The sequence below is a fragment of the Tamandua tetradactyla genome, chromosome 14 (assembly GCF_023851605.1).
Source record: "Tamandua tetradactyla isolate mTamTet1 chromosome 14, mTamTet1.pri, whole genome shotgun sequence".
NCBI lineage: Eukaryota > Metazoa > Chordata > Mammalia > Pilosa > Myrmecophagidae > Tamandua > Tamandua tetradactyla.
The window spans coordinates 75,381,983-75,398,778 of record NC_135340.1 but is presented as its reverse complement, the minus strand read 5'-3'; the positions used below and the strand labels follow the sequence as shown (position 1 = coordinate 75,398,778).

Below are 16,796 nucleotides of genomic sequence, written 5' to 3'. Positions count from 1 at the left end.
AACCCTAACTTCCTTATCTGTAAAATCAGGTAACACCTGTTCTATCCACACTCACAGGGTTGGTTGAGGATTAAATGAGTTTATGTGTACAAAAGGGATTTTCAAAACACACAAAAGTATGACTCAGAAGATCAGAGTGGGTGAAACAGCATAAGCTCTCATCCAATGTCTTCATTTCACGTCACGGAAAGTGTGGGTCTAGGTGGGTTCTTGGGGCCTCCTTTAGGGGCAGAGTTGGAATCAGAACTCTGATCTCTGCTGCCAAGTCCCTTCCTCTGGGGTCTGGTTCCCTGAAAGGGTTGGGTTGTCTGGATTGCCCTTCCAGCAATTAAATTCTAATTTATTATCACGATGTGAATTCACAAACATATATACACATACTTTTACCTGGTTGCACAAACCATGGGTCACCCACAGATCACAGAAGTGACATCATGGCTCTATGAATTCTCAGCCCCACCCATGTTTTCCATGATTTCTCATTGTTTAAAAAACAAGTCAAGTCCAAATTCCTTTTCTTGACATTCAAAATCCTACCACCACTGAACTGTCTCTCCAGATTTATTGCGAACTCTTAGGAATCTCCCTCCTAATCTTAGCTGCTCCTGGCACTTTCCCACCTCTATACTGTGGTTAATGCTATCTCCAAATTGCCATCCTTTCCCATTTATCATCAAAACCCTGTTTTTTGCGGGGTGCAGGATGCTGGGAAGGATCCCAGAGTCTTCCAGCTTACCACCTGCATGTGTCATGTCATCAGATTTTGATGCTCTTTGAGGGCAAAGGACATGCTCAGCTCTCCTCAGCATCCCACAGTGCTTAGTCATATACCTCTCTGCACATGGCAAGGGCTCTCTGAAACACTTTCTGCTTTGGAGTTTAAACCTACTTGTACAATTGGGTGAAAAAAGGCCCAGAGAGGTGAAGGGATTTGCCTAACCTCACACAGCTGAGTAAGGCCACACTTAAGACAGCAAAACTGGAAAGGAAGCCTGGTTCCCCTGCTTTCCATCCTTTAAGTCTGATCTGTTTTTCTCCAATGGTGAGTTGAATAATTGAGGATCTAAAATACGCATGTTCTATTTTTAATACTGAAAACAATCAAAATAACCATCAGTAAATTATGGTGCTTCCAGACTACAGAATATTATGAAATCATTACAATATTTTAATGGAGTCATTTAGAGTCTTTAAAAAAAGAGTGTCCATTTCCCGGTGCCCGCCCATGCAAAAAAATAAAAACGAGTGTCCAAGATTGAGACAGCCTGGGGAAATAGCCGCCACATATTGTCAATGAAAGAAAGGAGGTGTGGAGGAATACAAATGGCACAATTCCATCTCTATAGAAAGGAAACATGAAATGCACATCACACACACACATTCATGCATGTAAATGTACAAAAAGTTTGGAAAGACATTCCTTCTGTTAGCAGTGCTTCTCTGCAGTGGGGGAATTACATGGAAAACTTTCATTTTCTATTTCATATATGTGTGTTTTGTGTGTGTGTGTGTGTGTGTGTGTTTTACAATGAACATGCACTTTGGTTACAATATTTAAAAACTAGGATCTGTCTACTTTGAAAATACAAAATGTCAGAAATGACAAGTGTTTTATTTGCTAATGTTGCCAGAATGCAATATACCAGAAATGGGTTGGCTTTTTTTTTAATTGTCCCATGTCAGTTTATTGAGGAAATTGTGCTTGACGACTTTTTATTATGTCAAACAAGTTACCAAAGACCACCAGCCATGAAGTTATACAATGACTTTTTCATATTTTGCTCAGGAACAAAAAATCAAATACAAAGAAATGTTAAAGTGAATTTGAAAACTGCCCTTTGGCATCTTTGTTGGGCATTTGTTAATTTTTTTTTCCCCAAAAGGTGGCAATTAAAGGTCTGGAAGTACAGTGGCAGAGAAGAAGATGAAAATGGAATGGGTAAAATACAAAAATAAGTTTTTGCTAGATTTCATTTTCAAGGTTTCAAATCTTTTCAAATTTTTTTTATGCTTTGCACCAAAAAGCATATCAATAATTTTCATTCCATACTTGTCAACTTTAGCCAAAGACTTCTGAGCTGCAGTCACTTTGCTATTTTTCCTTTCAGTCTTCAAATCTTTAATGTTAAATTTAGTGTGATCTTCTTTTGCTTCTACAGGTTCATCTGATAACTTTATTTTCTTTGATGGAGGATTTGTTAATGAAGGCAAAGGTTCTGGAAGCTTTAAGTATTTAGATAAGTCATCACTTAATTCTTTAGAAATGTGTTCAGATATCAGACCATGGGCATAACTAATATAATCCTCTTATCTCTGGACACCTGGTCACCAGGTAAAAAGGCAGCTGACTGTACCTGGGCTCCAACATTGACGCTTTTGGCTTTTAAAGCTGCTGTCGTCTGAATCACTGTTTTTTCCAGCCACTTTAATGTTTTCTCTTTGTTGTATTTGTAATATTTCTTGCCATCTATTTCTTTTTCCTCTGTCACATGGCAAAGTAACTTCTCCAGTTCAGGAAATTGCAACAACAAGACAGAATTTGGAAATACATCATCCACTACTTGATCTAGTGGCTGAAACGTTTCCTCTGTATCAGCCTTTCTGAGACAGCGGAGAACCAGAAATAAGGGGCTCATTGGCATGGGAAAATGGAGATGTCCTCCTTCCGGTGCTTCTGAGGATGAAGCCACAGGAAAGCAGTGTCGTTCACTCTGCAATTCCCTCCTTCCATGGTCTGGGCTCCAGGGGGCTCACGGGTCTGCAAGTGCTGACTGAACTGACTGATTTATAAACCAAGAGGGGTGTTTTTCCTTGAAAACTGTTATTTCCAACAGCTGCTGCACACACATATTGACCAAGTAAACGGCGCCATCCCATGAACGTGGGTTAACCCATTTTACAAACATAAAGCCACTTTTTCTTCTTTGGAGCATGTTTCAAATATTCTGGGAGCAGGAAGATGTACTGGTGGGCACGCCCCTCGTCCCCGTGCTCCCCGCCCACGACCATGCTGTGCACTGCTCCAGATCGTGGGCTCGCGGGCCAGCTAGGGAGCAGCCAGTGATAGTGGCAGGAGAAGGGCCTACTGCAGGCGCCCAGGGGCCGGTGCGCACAGCCCAGGGTGCTCCACATCTGGAAGCAGCCAGCTGGGTGCCTGGCCGGCCTCCCCCTGGGTTTTGAATTTAGCGCCAGGCTCAGGTGACCGCGGCCTTGGTGCACGGGGCCTCCCCTTCCTGGGTTGGCTTTTATAAAGGGAATTTATTAAATTGCAAGGTTACAGTTGTAAGGCCATAAAAATGTCCAAACTAAGGCATCCAGAGAAAGATACCTTGACCTAAGAAATGATGCATTTCTCCGTCAGCCGGGAAAGCACCTGGCTATGTCTGCTAGCTTCCTCTTCCCAGCTTCTCCTTTCAAGAGGCTTCCCTGGGGGCATCTGCCTCCTTTGCATCTCCATAGGTCACTTGTCTGTGTCAGCTCTGAAGCTTTTCCCAAATGGTTCCCTCTTAAGGACAACCCCACCTTGAATGGGTGAAGACACAGCTCCATGGAAACCACCTACTCGAAAGGTCCCACTCACAATTGGTGGGTCACCTCTCCAACTTAATCAAAAAGATCCCACCCCACAATATTGATTGAGGGTTAAAGAGCATAGCTTTTCTGGGGTGCACAACAGTTTCAAACTGGCACAACCAGAGAGGACTTCTTTGCCTGGCACGCCCTTCGCTTTGGAAGGCAGCACCCAGCCTGCCTGAGGAAATGGCCCAGATGGGAAAGCCAGCGGCTCATGAGTGTGACAGTGCAATTGTTCTGCCAGTGACCTCAAACCCAACAGCTTAATTTGCTCCCCTTTCCTGGAGCGTCTTCACATACACCCCAGGCAATTGTATAAGAAAGTAAAAGCAGGTTATTTACTGACAGGAACCTGAGAATGGTAAGAAGGAGTGGGCTGGGGGAGGAAATTTTTCCTGTGGCCAGACAGAGAGTGTGCAAGCTGCCTCCGGTCGAATTTTGAAACAGGAGAACCTGTTTATTGTTCCTCTCACTCCTGATGCTGGCACAGAAATCACAAGGAACTGAGAATTAGAAGACCTGGGTTTTTGCTCTTTTGCTAACGGCAAAGTGTGAGGCTAGTCACTTTATCTCTTTGAACTTGAGTTTCCTCACTTAAAAAATGGCAAGAACTATCTCAAAAGCTTTTCATATGTTGCTGTTTAATATATGATACATCCATTCCTTGGAAAACTGTGCAGACATTAGAAAGACTGGGAATAGGTCTTTACACACGCACATGGAGAGAGGGCCGGAATGTAGCTGTAAGAGAAAAAACACAGCATGCCGAACAGAATGCACTGTGTGATTGTTACCAGACAAAAGGCCGTGAATTATTTTGCCCAGTGTGCTCTCATGACCAATTCCTGAGACAATGGAGTTTCAGAGAGAGAAAGAGTGTGTTAGTAGGCACGTAGTAGGACAGTAGATGGCCTATGCGCCCAAAATCTGTCTCCCCGAATTGCAGTAATTCTGATAATTAGAGAAAAAGATGGGCAGGGCTTAGGGTACTGAGCGCCGTGGCCCCAGATGATGGCATGAGAGGGGATCTGATTACTGAGCACGTGCAGATTGATTGCATGCCGAGTCACAGGGGAGGAAATGGCGGAATGAGGGATAGGTGACTTTTAGGTTAAAGTCTAAGCTTCTGCGCATGTGAGGCGGGTCCGTTTTGGTTAGATCCTGTCTCCATCATCAAGATAAGTTTGGACGTGGGATGGGAAGTCCCAAGACCCTTCATTAATAAACATTAGGGGTGTCTTTAGTGATTTCAAGATTCTAAAGTTGAAAAACTAGATAACTGGGTACAAACGGAGGTTAGTCACAAGGGTTACACAATCACAGGGGCAGAAGATAAGGGATATCCAATCATTATCAGAGATCAAGGCAGCTGGATTACAATTTAGAGATCTCAGGGATTTCCCTCTGTCTACTCCAATATGCCAGAAAGCAAAAAGGAATATCTATATAATGATTCAGTCATCAAAATTATCCCTTAAATCTTGATTTCTTGGTTACTTGATCCCATTTGGGAGGGAGGGGTATAAGTTACACATTTTTATGTGCTGGATGATTTATCAATAGACTCTCAAAAAACTTAAGAAATTGCCTTTGGGACTGTGGCTGCCGAAAAGAAAGGAGTCCTTCCTGTCCATTTTTTTTATTAACCATTTACTTGTCAGATTTTTATATTATCCCATAAGTATTACTTTTCTTAAAACTTTAAATTTAAATGGATGTCTACCTCATCAGCTTGTTGAAAAGACTAAATGAAGCAGTATATATAAAAAATATTTCTAGAAAGTGTAATGCAACTCACCAGTATTACCTCTGTTATTTTAAACAGAATTCCAAACAGAAGCAAATAAGCACATAATGGATTCTACTCTTAAAAATTAAAAACTAAAGGTCACCAATTTTCAAACGTCTACATTTGACGTTCATGGTGGTTTGAAACACAAGGCCAGTGGTCCTCCGAGGTGGCAGAGGCCACTGTTGGGAGTCTGAGGAGCCAGAGCTGGGCTTATGGCTTCTGGCTTGTCCGCAGCTGATCTCGCAGCAGTGGCAGTGAACAAGCTAAACTATTTCTCACGTCACTCCACTGCTAAAAGCCCTCACATGGCTCAGTCAACCCGTTTCTTCACAAGGCCTGAAATAACCCGCCACCCCCACCTCCTGTCCAGCTGCTGTGTCCCTCAGCTGCAACCATGGGGGCCTCTGGGCTGTTCTCACACCCAGCGCCCCCCTGCCTCAGGCCCTCTGCACTCACCTGTGTTCCCCTCACCTGAACCACACCCACCCGGTTACCTCGTTCACCTCGTTACTCAAATCTCACCTCCTCAGTAGAGCCTTCCCTGATCACAATTTAAATCGCACACACACCCCACTCCCATCTCACACACGCATGTACACACACCCGGTCCCCTTTCCCTGGATGATTTACCTGCAGAGCGCTTAGCACCTCATGTTTAACTTATTTACTTTGATTAGTGTCTTTCTCCTCCCATGAGGAGGAGGATAGAGGTGAGGGCAGAGGTAGTTTGGGTCATTGCTGTGTCCTCAGAGCTAAAGCAGCGCGTGGCACATAGTAGGTGCTTGATTCATATTTGCGGACTGAGCCCTGGTTGCAGAGAGCTGGAATAATGCATTAAACTCCTTTACCTAGCCACGTGCCCCCCACCCACAATGAAAAGAGAAGAAAATCTCAAGGACGTAGGTGAGCGTTTTTGAGTGCTTTTAAAAATTAAGAGTTGTATTTCCCGTCGGATCCGGGCTACAGCAGCCACTAGGGTGTCAGTTGGTCCCGCCCAGAACGCTTCAGTTCTGCTCTGCAAGGATATATAATAACTGATCAGTGTGTCCATTTAATACAAGAAAATGGAAACTGAACAGCCAGGGGAAACCTTCCCCAACACGGAAACCAATGGTGAATTTGGTAAACGCCCTGCAGAAGATATGGAAGAGGAACAAGCATTTAAAAGATCTAGAAACACTGATGAGATGGTTGAGCTTCGCATTCTGCTTCAGAGCAAGAATGCTGGGGCAGTGATTGGAAAAGGAGGCAAGAATATTAAGGCTCTCCGTACAGACTACAATGCCAGTGTTTCAGTCCCAGACAGCAGTGGCCCCGAGCGCATATTGAGTATCAGTGCTGATATTGAAACAATTGGAGAAATTCTGAAGAAAATCATCCCTACCTTGGAAGAGGGCCTGCAGTTGCCATCACCCACTGCAACCAGCCAGCTCCCGCTCGAATCTGATGCTGTGGAATGCTTAAATTACCAACACTATAAAGGAAGCGACTTTGACTGCGAGTTGAGACTGTTGATTCATCAGAGTCTGGCAGGAGGAATTATTGGGGTCAAAGGTGCTAAAATCAAAGAACTTCGAGAGAACACTCAGACAACAATCAAGCTTTTCCAGGAATGCTGTCCTCATTCCACTGACAGGGTTGTCCTTATTGGAGGAAAGCCTGATAGGGTTGTAGAGTGCATAAAGATCATCCTTGATCTTATATCTGAGTCTCCCATCAAAGGACGTGCACAGCCTTATGATCCCAATTTTTACGATGAAACCTATGATTACGGTGGTTTTACGATGATGTTTGATGACCGCCGTGGACGTCCTGTGGGATTTCCCATGCGGGGAAGAGGTGGTTTTGACAGAATGCCTCCTGGTCGGGGTGGGCGTCCAATGCCTCCATCTAGAAGAGATTATGATGATATGAGCCCTCGTCGAGGACCTCCTCCTCCTCCTCCTGGAAGAGGTGGCCGGGGCGGCAGCAGAGCTCGGAATCTTCCTCTTCCACCACCACCACCACCTAGAGGAGGAGATCTAATGGCTTACGACAGAAGAGGAAGACCTGGAGACCGTTATGATGGAATGGTTGGTTTCAGTGCTGATGAAACTTGGGACTCTGCGATAGATACATGGAGCCCATCAGAATGGCAGATGGCTTATGAACCACAGGGTGGCTCTGGATATGATTATTCCTATGCAGGGGGTCGTGGCTCATATGGTGATCTCGGTGGACCTATTATTACTACACAAGTAACTATTCCCAAAGATTTGGCTGGATCTATTATTGGGAAAGGTGGTCAACGCATTAAACAAATCCGTCATGAGTCTGGAGCTTCAATCAAAATTGATGAGCCCTTAGAAGGATCTGAAGATCGAATCATTACCATTACAGGAACACAGGACCAGATACAGAATGCACAGTATTTGCTGCAGAACAGTGTGAAGCAGTATTCTGGAAAGTTTTTCTAAGACTAGTGAAGAACTGAAGGAGTCCTGCATCTTTTTTTTTTTTATCTGCTTCTGTTTAAAAAGCCAACATTCCTCTGCTTCGTAGGTGTTCTGCATTTGAGGGGTAGTGAAATCTTTGCTGTTCGCCAGATGTAATGTTTTTAGTTCCTTACAAACAGGGTGGGGGGGTGGGGAAAAGGGTGTGCAAAAACTAACATTGAAATTTTGAAACAGCAGCAGAGTGAGTGAATTTTATTTTTTGTTCATTGTTGGTGGTGAAAAAAACAAAAATGAGATTACTTATTGTGAACACCTTGCTTTGTGGTCACTGTAACATTTGGAGGTGGGGGATGGGACAGAGAGGAAGAGTAAAAATAGTCCGTGTCCCTGGCATCTATTCAGAGCAGTGTTCAGAATGTAATGCTCTTTTGTAAGAAACGTTTTATGATTTTTAAAATAAATTTAGTGAACCTAAAAAAAAAAAAAAAATTAAGAGTTGTGCGTGCGTGTATTTAATGAAAGCAAGAAGAGAACGTGACAAGAGAGATAATACAACCATTTATCTAAATTGACAACAGTCAAGGAGCAGATGTGAGTCACACAGCTGTGCTAATCATCATAAAGGGCTTTGTGCTGTCAGGCAATGTTCAAGATTACAGCCCTCTGGGAGGGAGATGGGGGAACATTCATGCAATCAGTGAACATGGAGTCTATCCAGGTCTTAGAATAACTAGGTATTAAAGGAGACAAACCAGGCAGGGTTGACGATTTACTCTGTACCTACAATAAATGGATTAGCCGGGCATGAGGTTGGGGAGCACTAGAGTATTTCCTGGTTAGATGGAGTCATTTTAGAAGGGATTATTTCCTCTCTGATTAGTTCCACTCTGCTCTCTGTTTCTGGTCAAGGTGGCTGTGGGTTTCATAACTTCGCTTACCCATCTCCTGGGTAGGCCTGTTGTTGCATACGTTCTGACTATAAATATGAAGGTACTGAAAAATGTCCTGCGGGGGTCTCTGAGTGCCTATAGGAGTCAACAAAAAGTGGGACCCTGTAGCCAGTCACTGGGTGGGCATGCCCTTTCCCATGTCTGTAAGTCTTGAGAAAACCACAGGGACCCAGATCCTGGGCGAGGGAAAGGACCATTAGTCACTCCCAAGCAACCCAACAAGAGAAGCTGCACTCCAATGTAACGTGAACATAGCACCTGGGGTTGGTCAGGAAATGCAGACTGTGGAAATGCTCTTTGTATGGCTTGGGGTGTGGCATTCCATAATGAGAGAGGTGGAATCCAATCCTTCAAGAAGAGATTATTTCATTGTATTTTGGGAAATACTGTAATGCACCCAGTCCTCTCCTGGTTCCATCTTCCACTTCAACTCTGTCCCATCTCTTCACCTCTGCTTGCCTCCCTCTTAGATCCCCAGTTGCATTCCTCCCTAGTTGCAAATCTCTCTCCATTTCCAGTGATTATCACAGCAGGTGGCACCTCTGGGTTGGAGGGTACCAGTAAAAAAACAAAAGGAAACAATTCTACTTCTTCTGGGTATTTCCCATTCCTGGAGCCTGAGCAAGAAAATATTCTGTTCATTTGTTTACTTACACATAAGCTTATTTTAAGAAAAGAATGTAATTAAAATATACCAAGGAAACAAAAAATAGCAATATTAGGAAAGATAAGGCAAGGGAAAAAACGGACGACTCAGGAATGAGGTTAAAACAAAAATGCATACCAGGAAGTCTTATATCCTTATGAAGGGAAGACCATAAATACAGCTCTAAACTTTCTAGCTGAAAAATGATCAGTCATATGAATCACAGGGTCCAATTCAAAAATAAATAAAACTGCTTGAGACGCACACCTGGCCAAATACTAACACCAGAAAGAAATGTTTTATGTAGATTACAACATAATGAGCCGTCTCAACAATACCTTTAGAGTGGGGGAAGATTTTGCAGAGCCACTTCTTAGAAAATCCTTCCAGGAAGACCATGAGCATGTTTCCAAAGAGTCATTTATTAAAAGCAAATCTAGGAGGTCCATGCCAAAAGTCTGCTGGTCTGTCGTACAGGATGGACTAGTTTAGCTGGGACTGTTTTGTGATTGTTACTGCTGTCATTTCAATTTAAAGTTAATGCCTTTAGGTGGGACCATACATGCCCCAGTTCCCTACTGCCTCTTGTCTTGAATGCAGCTACTTCACAATTTTATGTTGCATAACCAGTCCCTAAAGGCATTGTGTTGGAGATACCATTCATTCATCTACTCATTCAACAGATATTTTTCAACATCTTTTGTTGCCCGACACTGCTCTAGGCTCTGGGGATACAGCAATTTAAAAAATAAATATTTGCCCTGCCTCATATAACAAATTCTCTTTGAAGGGAACAGATGATAGACAATTAAGACTATATGGTAAATCAGATGGGTAAATGTTACAGAAAATTATAAAGCAACAAAGGGTGAAGGAGTCTGGAGGAAGGGAAATTTTATAGAGTGGTCAGTGGAGGCCTCACTGAGAAGGTAGCATTTGAGTAATGACCTGGAAGAGGTAAGGAGGATGTGTGGACATCTGGGAAAATGGCAGGTACAAAGGCCCTGAGGCCAGGAGTGGCTTAGCCTGTTAGAGTAAGAGCAAGAGAAATGGAGAAAATGGGGTGAGAGGAAATGGTAAAAGGTCAGGACAGATCACATGGGGTCTGTAGATCATTGTAGGTCCTTCAGAGTGAGCCACTGGAGAGTTTTTACTATTATTATTATTACTTTAATATTTTTATTTCTAAAACATCTTTATTGAAAAAAAACCATCTTTATTGAGGTATCATTTGCATGCCATAAAAGCCACTCATTTTAAGAGTACAATCAGTGATTTTTAGCAAATTTACAGAGTTGTGAATTTTCCAATTTTAGAAGTTGTGTCTGTTAGCAGTCACTAATCTTCGATCTTTTAAAGCTTTCTTCTTTTTTTGCATGGGCAGGCACTGGGAAGCAAACCCGGGTCTCTGGCATGGCAGGCGAGAACTATGCCTGCTGAGCCACCATTGCACTGCTCCAAAACATTTTTTTAATAGGAAAAAAAAAAATGTACAGAAAAAGCATGTAAAAAATCCAGGTTTCTGACATTACATGCCTCCTGCCCCCCCTCCATTATTAGCACTTTACATGAGTGTGGTACTTCTGTTACAATTGATGAAATAATATTATAATTCTAGTATTAACTATAGTCCATAATTCACAATAGAATGTATGTTTTTTTCCAATATACCAACCTATTATTAATCTTGCATCAGTGTGGTACACTTGTTACAATTCTTGAAAGAACATTTTTATACTTCTACTAACTATAGTCCATCATTTGTAATAGGGTTCACTGTATCATACAGTCCTACGTTTTCTCTTTTAATTTTTATTCTAGTAACATATATAGGATTGAAGGGGTGCCTGGGTGGTTCAGTGGTAGAATGCCTGCCTGCCATGTGGGAGACCTGGGTTCGATTTCTGGCCCATGTATCCTAAATAAATAGATACATAAAAATTATAATATATATATATGATTGAAAATTTCCCCTTCTAACCACTTTCACATATATAATTCAGTGCTGTTAATTATACTTAACAATGTTGTGCTACCATTAGCACCACCAACATCCGTTTCCAAACTTTACGATCAACTCAAATAGAATCTCTGTACAAATTAAGCATCAGCTCCCCACTCTCTATCCCAGTCTATCCCCTGGGGATATTCTAGACTCTAACTATCATTTTGCTTATTCTAATTATTTCATATCAGTAGGATCATACAATACCTGTCCTTTAGTGTCTGGTTTATTATATCCAGCATGAGGTCTTCAAGGCTCATCCATGTTGTCACTTGAACCAGAACTCCATCCCTTTTTAATGCTAAATAAAATTCCATTGTATGTATATACTGCCTTTTGTTTATCCATTCATTACCAGGTCATATGATATTTCTACACTTAGCTTTCTGAGGAACTGCCAAGCTCTTCTCCACATTGGCTGCACCACTTTACATTCCCACCAGCAGTGAATGAGTGGTTGTTATTTCTCCATACCACATCCTCCCCAACACGTATAATTTTCTGCATGAAATAGCATCTCATTGTGGTTTTGATGTGCATCTCCTTAATAGCTAATGATGTTCAACATCTTTTCATTTGCTTTCTGGCCATTTTTTTAATCCACTTTGGAGAAATGTCTATTCAAGTCTTTTGGCCATTTTTTCATTGGGTTGTTTGTTTTTTCTTGTTGAGTTATAGGGTTTCTTTGTATGTTCTGGATATTAAAACCTTACCAGATATGTGGTTTCCAAGTATTTTCTCCCACTGAGTAGGTTGCTTTTTCACCTTTGTGATAAAGTTATTTGACGCACAAAAGTTTTTAATTTTAATGAGGTCCCATTACCTTTATTTTCTTTTGTTGCTTATGCTTTAGGTGTAAAGTCTAAGAAATCATTGCCTACCACAAGATCCTGAAGATGCTTCTCTATATTTTCTTCCTAAGAACTTTGTAGTCCTGGTTCTTATATTCAGGTCTCTGACCCATTTTTGAGTTAATTTTTATATATGATGTGAGCTAAGGGACCTCTTTTTTTTTTGGCATGTGGCTATCCAGTTCTCCCAGTGCCATTTGTTGACGAGACTGTTCTTTCCCAATTGAGTGGACTGGGCAGGCTTGTCAAAAATCAATTGGCTAGCCCCGTGCCACGTGGAACCCAGCACCCCAGCAGCTGAACCCAAGGCCTGCTCTCGCAGTCCACAAACTGCGAGAAGGTCCACTCTGAGGAGGGCGCGGGTCCGGCCTCCAAGAGTTCAATCAAGCCTTGGAGCAACACAATGGGAAAACCTTCTTCTCCTCATTTACTGGTACTAAGGACGCTGGAGGGAAAAGCTAGTGCCCAGACTGGGTATAGGCTGGAAAGATCCAAATAATGACTTCAGAAAAAACCTGAAAGCAACTGCAGTGAGTACTCTACTAAAATACGGGACGCCTCAAAAAACTGGTAGAATCTGAGTGTCTTCAGCCCAGCCTTATGGAGAGGCTGTTCTCTGAAGATTAAGATTTGATGATGGCAATTGTACCTTGATTTCCTGACCTTGCTTTAGTATAAACAAAACTGCATAATTGCTTTGAATTAATTAGCAATAAATAATGATGGTATTAAAAGGAAAAACCTAAAAAAAAAAAAATCTGTTGGCCATAGATGTGAGAGTCTATTTCTGAATTCAATTCAGTGGTCTATATGCCTATCCTTGTGCTAGCACCATGCTGTTTTGACCACTCTATATCTATAATAAGCTTCAAAGTCAGGACATGTGAGTCCACCAACTTTGTTCTTTTTCAAGATGTTTTTGGCTATTTGGGGTCCCTTACCCTTCCAAATAAATTGGACAATTGGCTTTTCCACCTCTGCAAAGTAGGCTGTTGGAGTGGTGATTGGGATGGCACTGAATCTATAAGTCATTTTTGGTAGAATTGACATCTTAATGATATTTAGTCTTCTAATCCCTGAGCGTGGAATGTCTTTTCATTTACTTAGATCTTTTGATTTCCATGAGCAAAGTTTTGTAGTTTTCCATTTATATGTTCTTTATACACTAGAGAATTTTGAGTTGAGAAATGATATTATCTGATATAAATGCTAAAAGGACCACTCTGACTGTGGAATGCAAGGAGAATCAACTAAGAGACTATTGCAATATCACCTTGTTATAGGTTAAATTGTATCCCCCCACAAAAGATATTTTGAAGTCCTTCCCTCCACCAGTACCTCAGAATGTGGCCTAATTTGCAGATAGGGTTTCTGCTGATGTAATTAGTTTAGATGAAGCCCTACTGGAGTAGTTTGGGCCCTCAATCCAACATAACTAATGTCCTTTTTAGAAGAAGAAAACAGACCCAGAGATGGGGAGACAGAGCGAGAAGACAGTCACGTGGAGACTGAGGCAGAGGTTGGAATTATGCTGCCACCAGCAAGGAACACGCAGGGCCCCCAAAATCTGGAAGGGACAAGGAAGGATCTTCCCCTAGGGCCTCTGGAGGGCACATGGCCCTGCCCACACTTTGATTTTGGGCTTCTGGTCTCCAGAACGTAGAGAAAATAAGTTTCTGTTGTTTTAAGCCATCCAGTGTGTGGTACTTTGTTAGGGCAGCCCTAGGAAACTGATAGAACCCTGATTTAAAAACATGGGATAATTTTATATTCTCCAAGAAGTTCTCTATCAGTGTAGTTTCTTGCAGGCTTTGGGGAGGTAGCTCCCGGCAAATGGGGGCTGTGTGGGCAGAAAAGGCAGAGCAAGGAACAAGTACTGAAGAGTCAGACAAACCCAGGTGCCCGGGGCAGCAACTACTGCTCTCCCACCCAAAGGTGACCGAGAAGGGCCTCAGCAGCCCTGGACTGAGGTGTGGGCAGAGGTGATTAACATCCCCTAGATCCCGGCTGCAGAAGTGTTGGCTGGGAAATGCTCATACCACAGGTATAACCGGACTTTCATCTCAGTCATTGAACAAAAAAGTTCTTCCCATGGAAGGCTTAGCTCCGAGGAGAACTTCCTTGTAAAACTTCCAAGACAAACTAGCAGTAAAACAAACCAGAAGGTAATTGAAATCAATTATTGGTTTCCTGGTTATTATAATCTGTGAAAAAAATGATAAAAAGCCAGGGGGTAGTGATGGAGTGCTGAATGTGGTTCATGGAGTAAGAGAACAATGGCCCTTTTTTTCTGGTCTGAAAGTGAGTATTTCTGCAAGTCCTAGCAGTTAAGATACCTGTATAGGAAGTGACAGCCTGCGTTGGCAACTCAGGGCAAGTTGGGCCTGCTCTTTCAGCTAGTTTCTCAATACTAAATTGAGGGGTTTGAGACTTTAATTGAAATTATAAATGCAAGGAATATAGTTCCTAATAAGTTCAATCAATTAATGTCGGTTTCTCTTGCTCTTTTCTATATAGGTTGACCAGAGCAAGTAATCCAGTGAGGCTTGCCTCCATTGCTCCAACGTGTTGAAAGCTTTTCCTACCTCTCCAAGGCCCTGGCTAAGGATGTCCAAAGCTCTCCCACCCAGAAGCAAGGACCATGAAAATCTTTCTGGTGACTTGACTAATTTTTTCTAAGGGAGGCTGAGCAGATCCCAGGCACATTCCCGCTGTGGTCCCTGACCACACCCCAACCAAGAGAGGAAGCCATGGATGGTTTCTTTCCTCATGGCAGGAGCCATGAGACTCCTGAAAACTTGGAGAAAATGTTTCTCTGAATTTCTCTACCAAATAGGAAAATGCACTGGGAGGGCTTCATGTTTTAAGCAAAATAGGAAAGAGGAAAGTCCTTTGTGGGAGACAAGAGTTTTCCCAGGTATTTAGCATATAAGCAAATATGTCTGGATTGAATGAATAGTGCTTGCCCATGGTTCTCTGTCTAGCCAGTGGGAGAGCTGGGAGTTAGACCACTGTCCCCTGTGCAAAGAGGATCCTGACACGCTGCAGCTGGGGACCCTTTGCTGACGCCTGACCTCCTTCCGGCCACCTCCAAGAATTTTGAGAGCTGTAAAGAAGCTGGGAACAAACTGGCAGAGACAGGCACAGAGAGGAACCAAGTCATGTGAAAGAGCCTGAGACGGAAGGTCTAGAAAGCTGTACTGCCCACATTTGTGGGACTACCTCGGGCCCAGACCTCTCCATCCCTGCTTCTTCTCAACTCACGTGCATGCTTCCTCACAACAAACCCACAGTACTTGAAATAATTTGTTCTAGTCCTTCCAACCAATCAAGCCATGGGGCTATGGCTCGCTCTTTCCATGCTAGAGTTGGTTTCTGCACCAGGCCACCAGCATCTCCTGTGGATGGGGCACCCCAACTCCTGGCCTCTAGTTCCTCTTTTCTTGCTCCTTTCAACCCACAGGTCTTCTGTTCATTTACCATTACCTCAGAGATCAGATCGCAATACGGCAGGTGAGGCCACAGCTCTTAGGAGAACATCTGGACCTGAAGAGAGAAGCTGGGCTTGGGGTTTCCATAGTCTCCTCTCAAGCATATTTGTGTAAGGTACTTGATTCTTCTCCAGGGATGTCTCCTCCTCACATTTAGTTGATTTTGTTGGTTCTCAAATCCAAATTCTGGTACATTCACCTTAGCTCCACAGACACCGGCTGCATCTCCAGACAAACCTAGAACCTAACATTCTTCATTTCAAATGCATAGACTTAGAATTTCAGAGTAATGAGGGAGTTTAAAAGCCCTTGAATCCTTACAATGTGTGAATTCCTCCCTGACCAAGTCAAGAAGTGGAGCTCACTACAAGGCCAGGCAGACCGCTGCAGCTGCAGGCCACATGAGCCCTCCGGAAGCTTCTAGGTCTTCCTTTGGAGCCACACAAAATCAGTCCTGTCTGTCTTCTCTGGAGCAGCCCTTTCAGGCCCAGAGCACCAATTGTGTCTCCTAATGTTCCTTCTTCTCTCCTCCAGGCTACACATCAATTCTTTTAACTACTGCTCAGATGCTTTAGTTTTTCATCTCCTCACTATCCTAATAGCTCTTCTCTAAATATGCACTGGGCTCGCAGTGCATCTTCCCCTTTAATGAGTATTAAAACCACCTGGGGATCTTGTTATATTTCACCTTTGGATTCCATCAGAGCCTGAGTTTCTAACAAGCTCCCAGGCGATGCTGATGCTGCTGGCCCACTACTTTGAGTGTAAGTCTTCCACTTGGGATCTCTTTGCTACTCAGAATCACCCTGAGCTTGTTAGAAAAATGTGACTCTGGGGCCCTAACCCACACTTGCGAATCAGAATCTTCAGTCCAACAAGATCCACATGTGAATAGTATGCACTTGAACGTTTGCAAAACTAGGGCCATGGTTCACAACCGAGGTTGCTCATTAGAATCACCTGGTAATTTTCCGAAACACTCCCGATGCACAGCAGTGCCAGGCACCAATTACATCAGAGGGTGGGACCCAGGCATCAGCATTCTTAAAGCTG

General features: G+C 43.0%; 3 pseudogenes; 2 read left to right on the top strand and 1 right to left on the bottom strand.

The window, feature by feature from the left end:
* Window positions 1-1,890: 1,890 nt before the first annotated feature.
* On the bottom strand, window positions 1,891-3,132 carry LOC143655472 (ribonuclease H2 subunit B-like; annotated as a pseudogene).
* A 3,180-nt stretch (window positions 3,133-6,312) lies between these two features.
* Window positions 6,313-8,081, top strand: LOC143656194 (heterogeneous nuclear ribonucleoprotein K pseudogene; annotated as a pseudogene).
* A 2,301-nt stretch (window positions 8,082-10,382) lies between these two features.
* On the top strand, window positions 10,383-12,879 carry LOC143656532 (thioredoxin domain-containing protein 17 pseudogene; annotated as a pseudogene).
* Window positions 12,880-16,796: the final 3,917 nt, after the last annotated feature.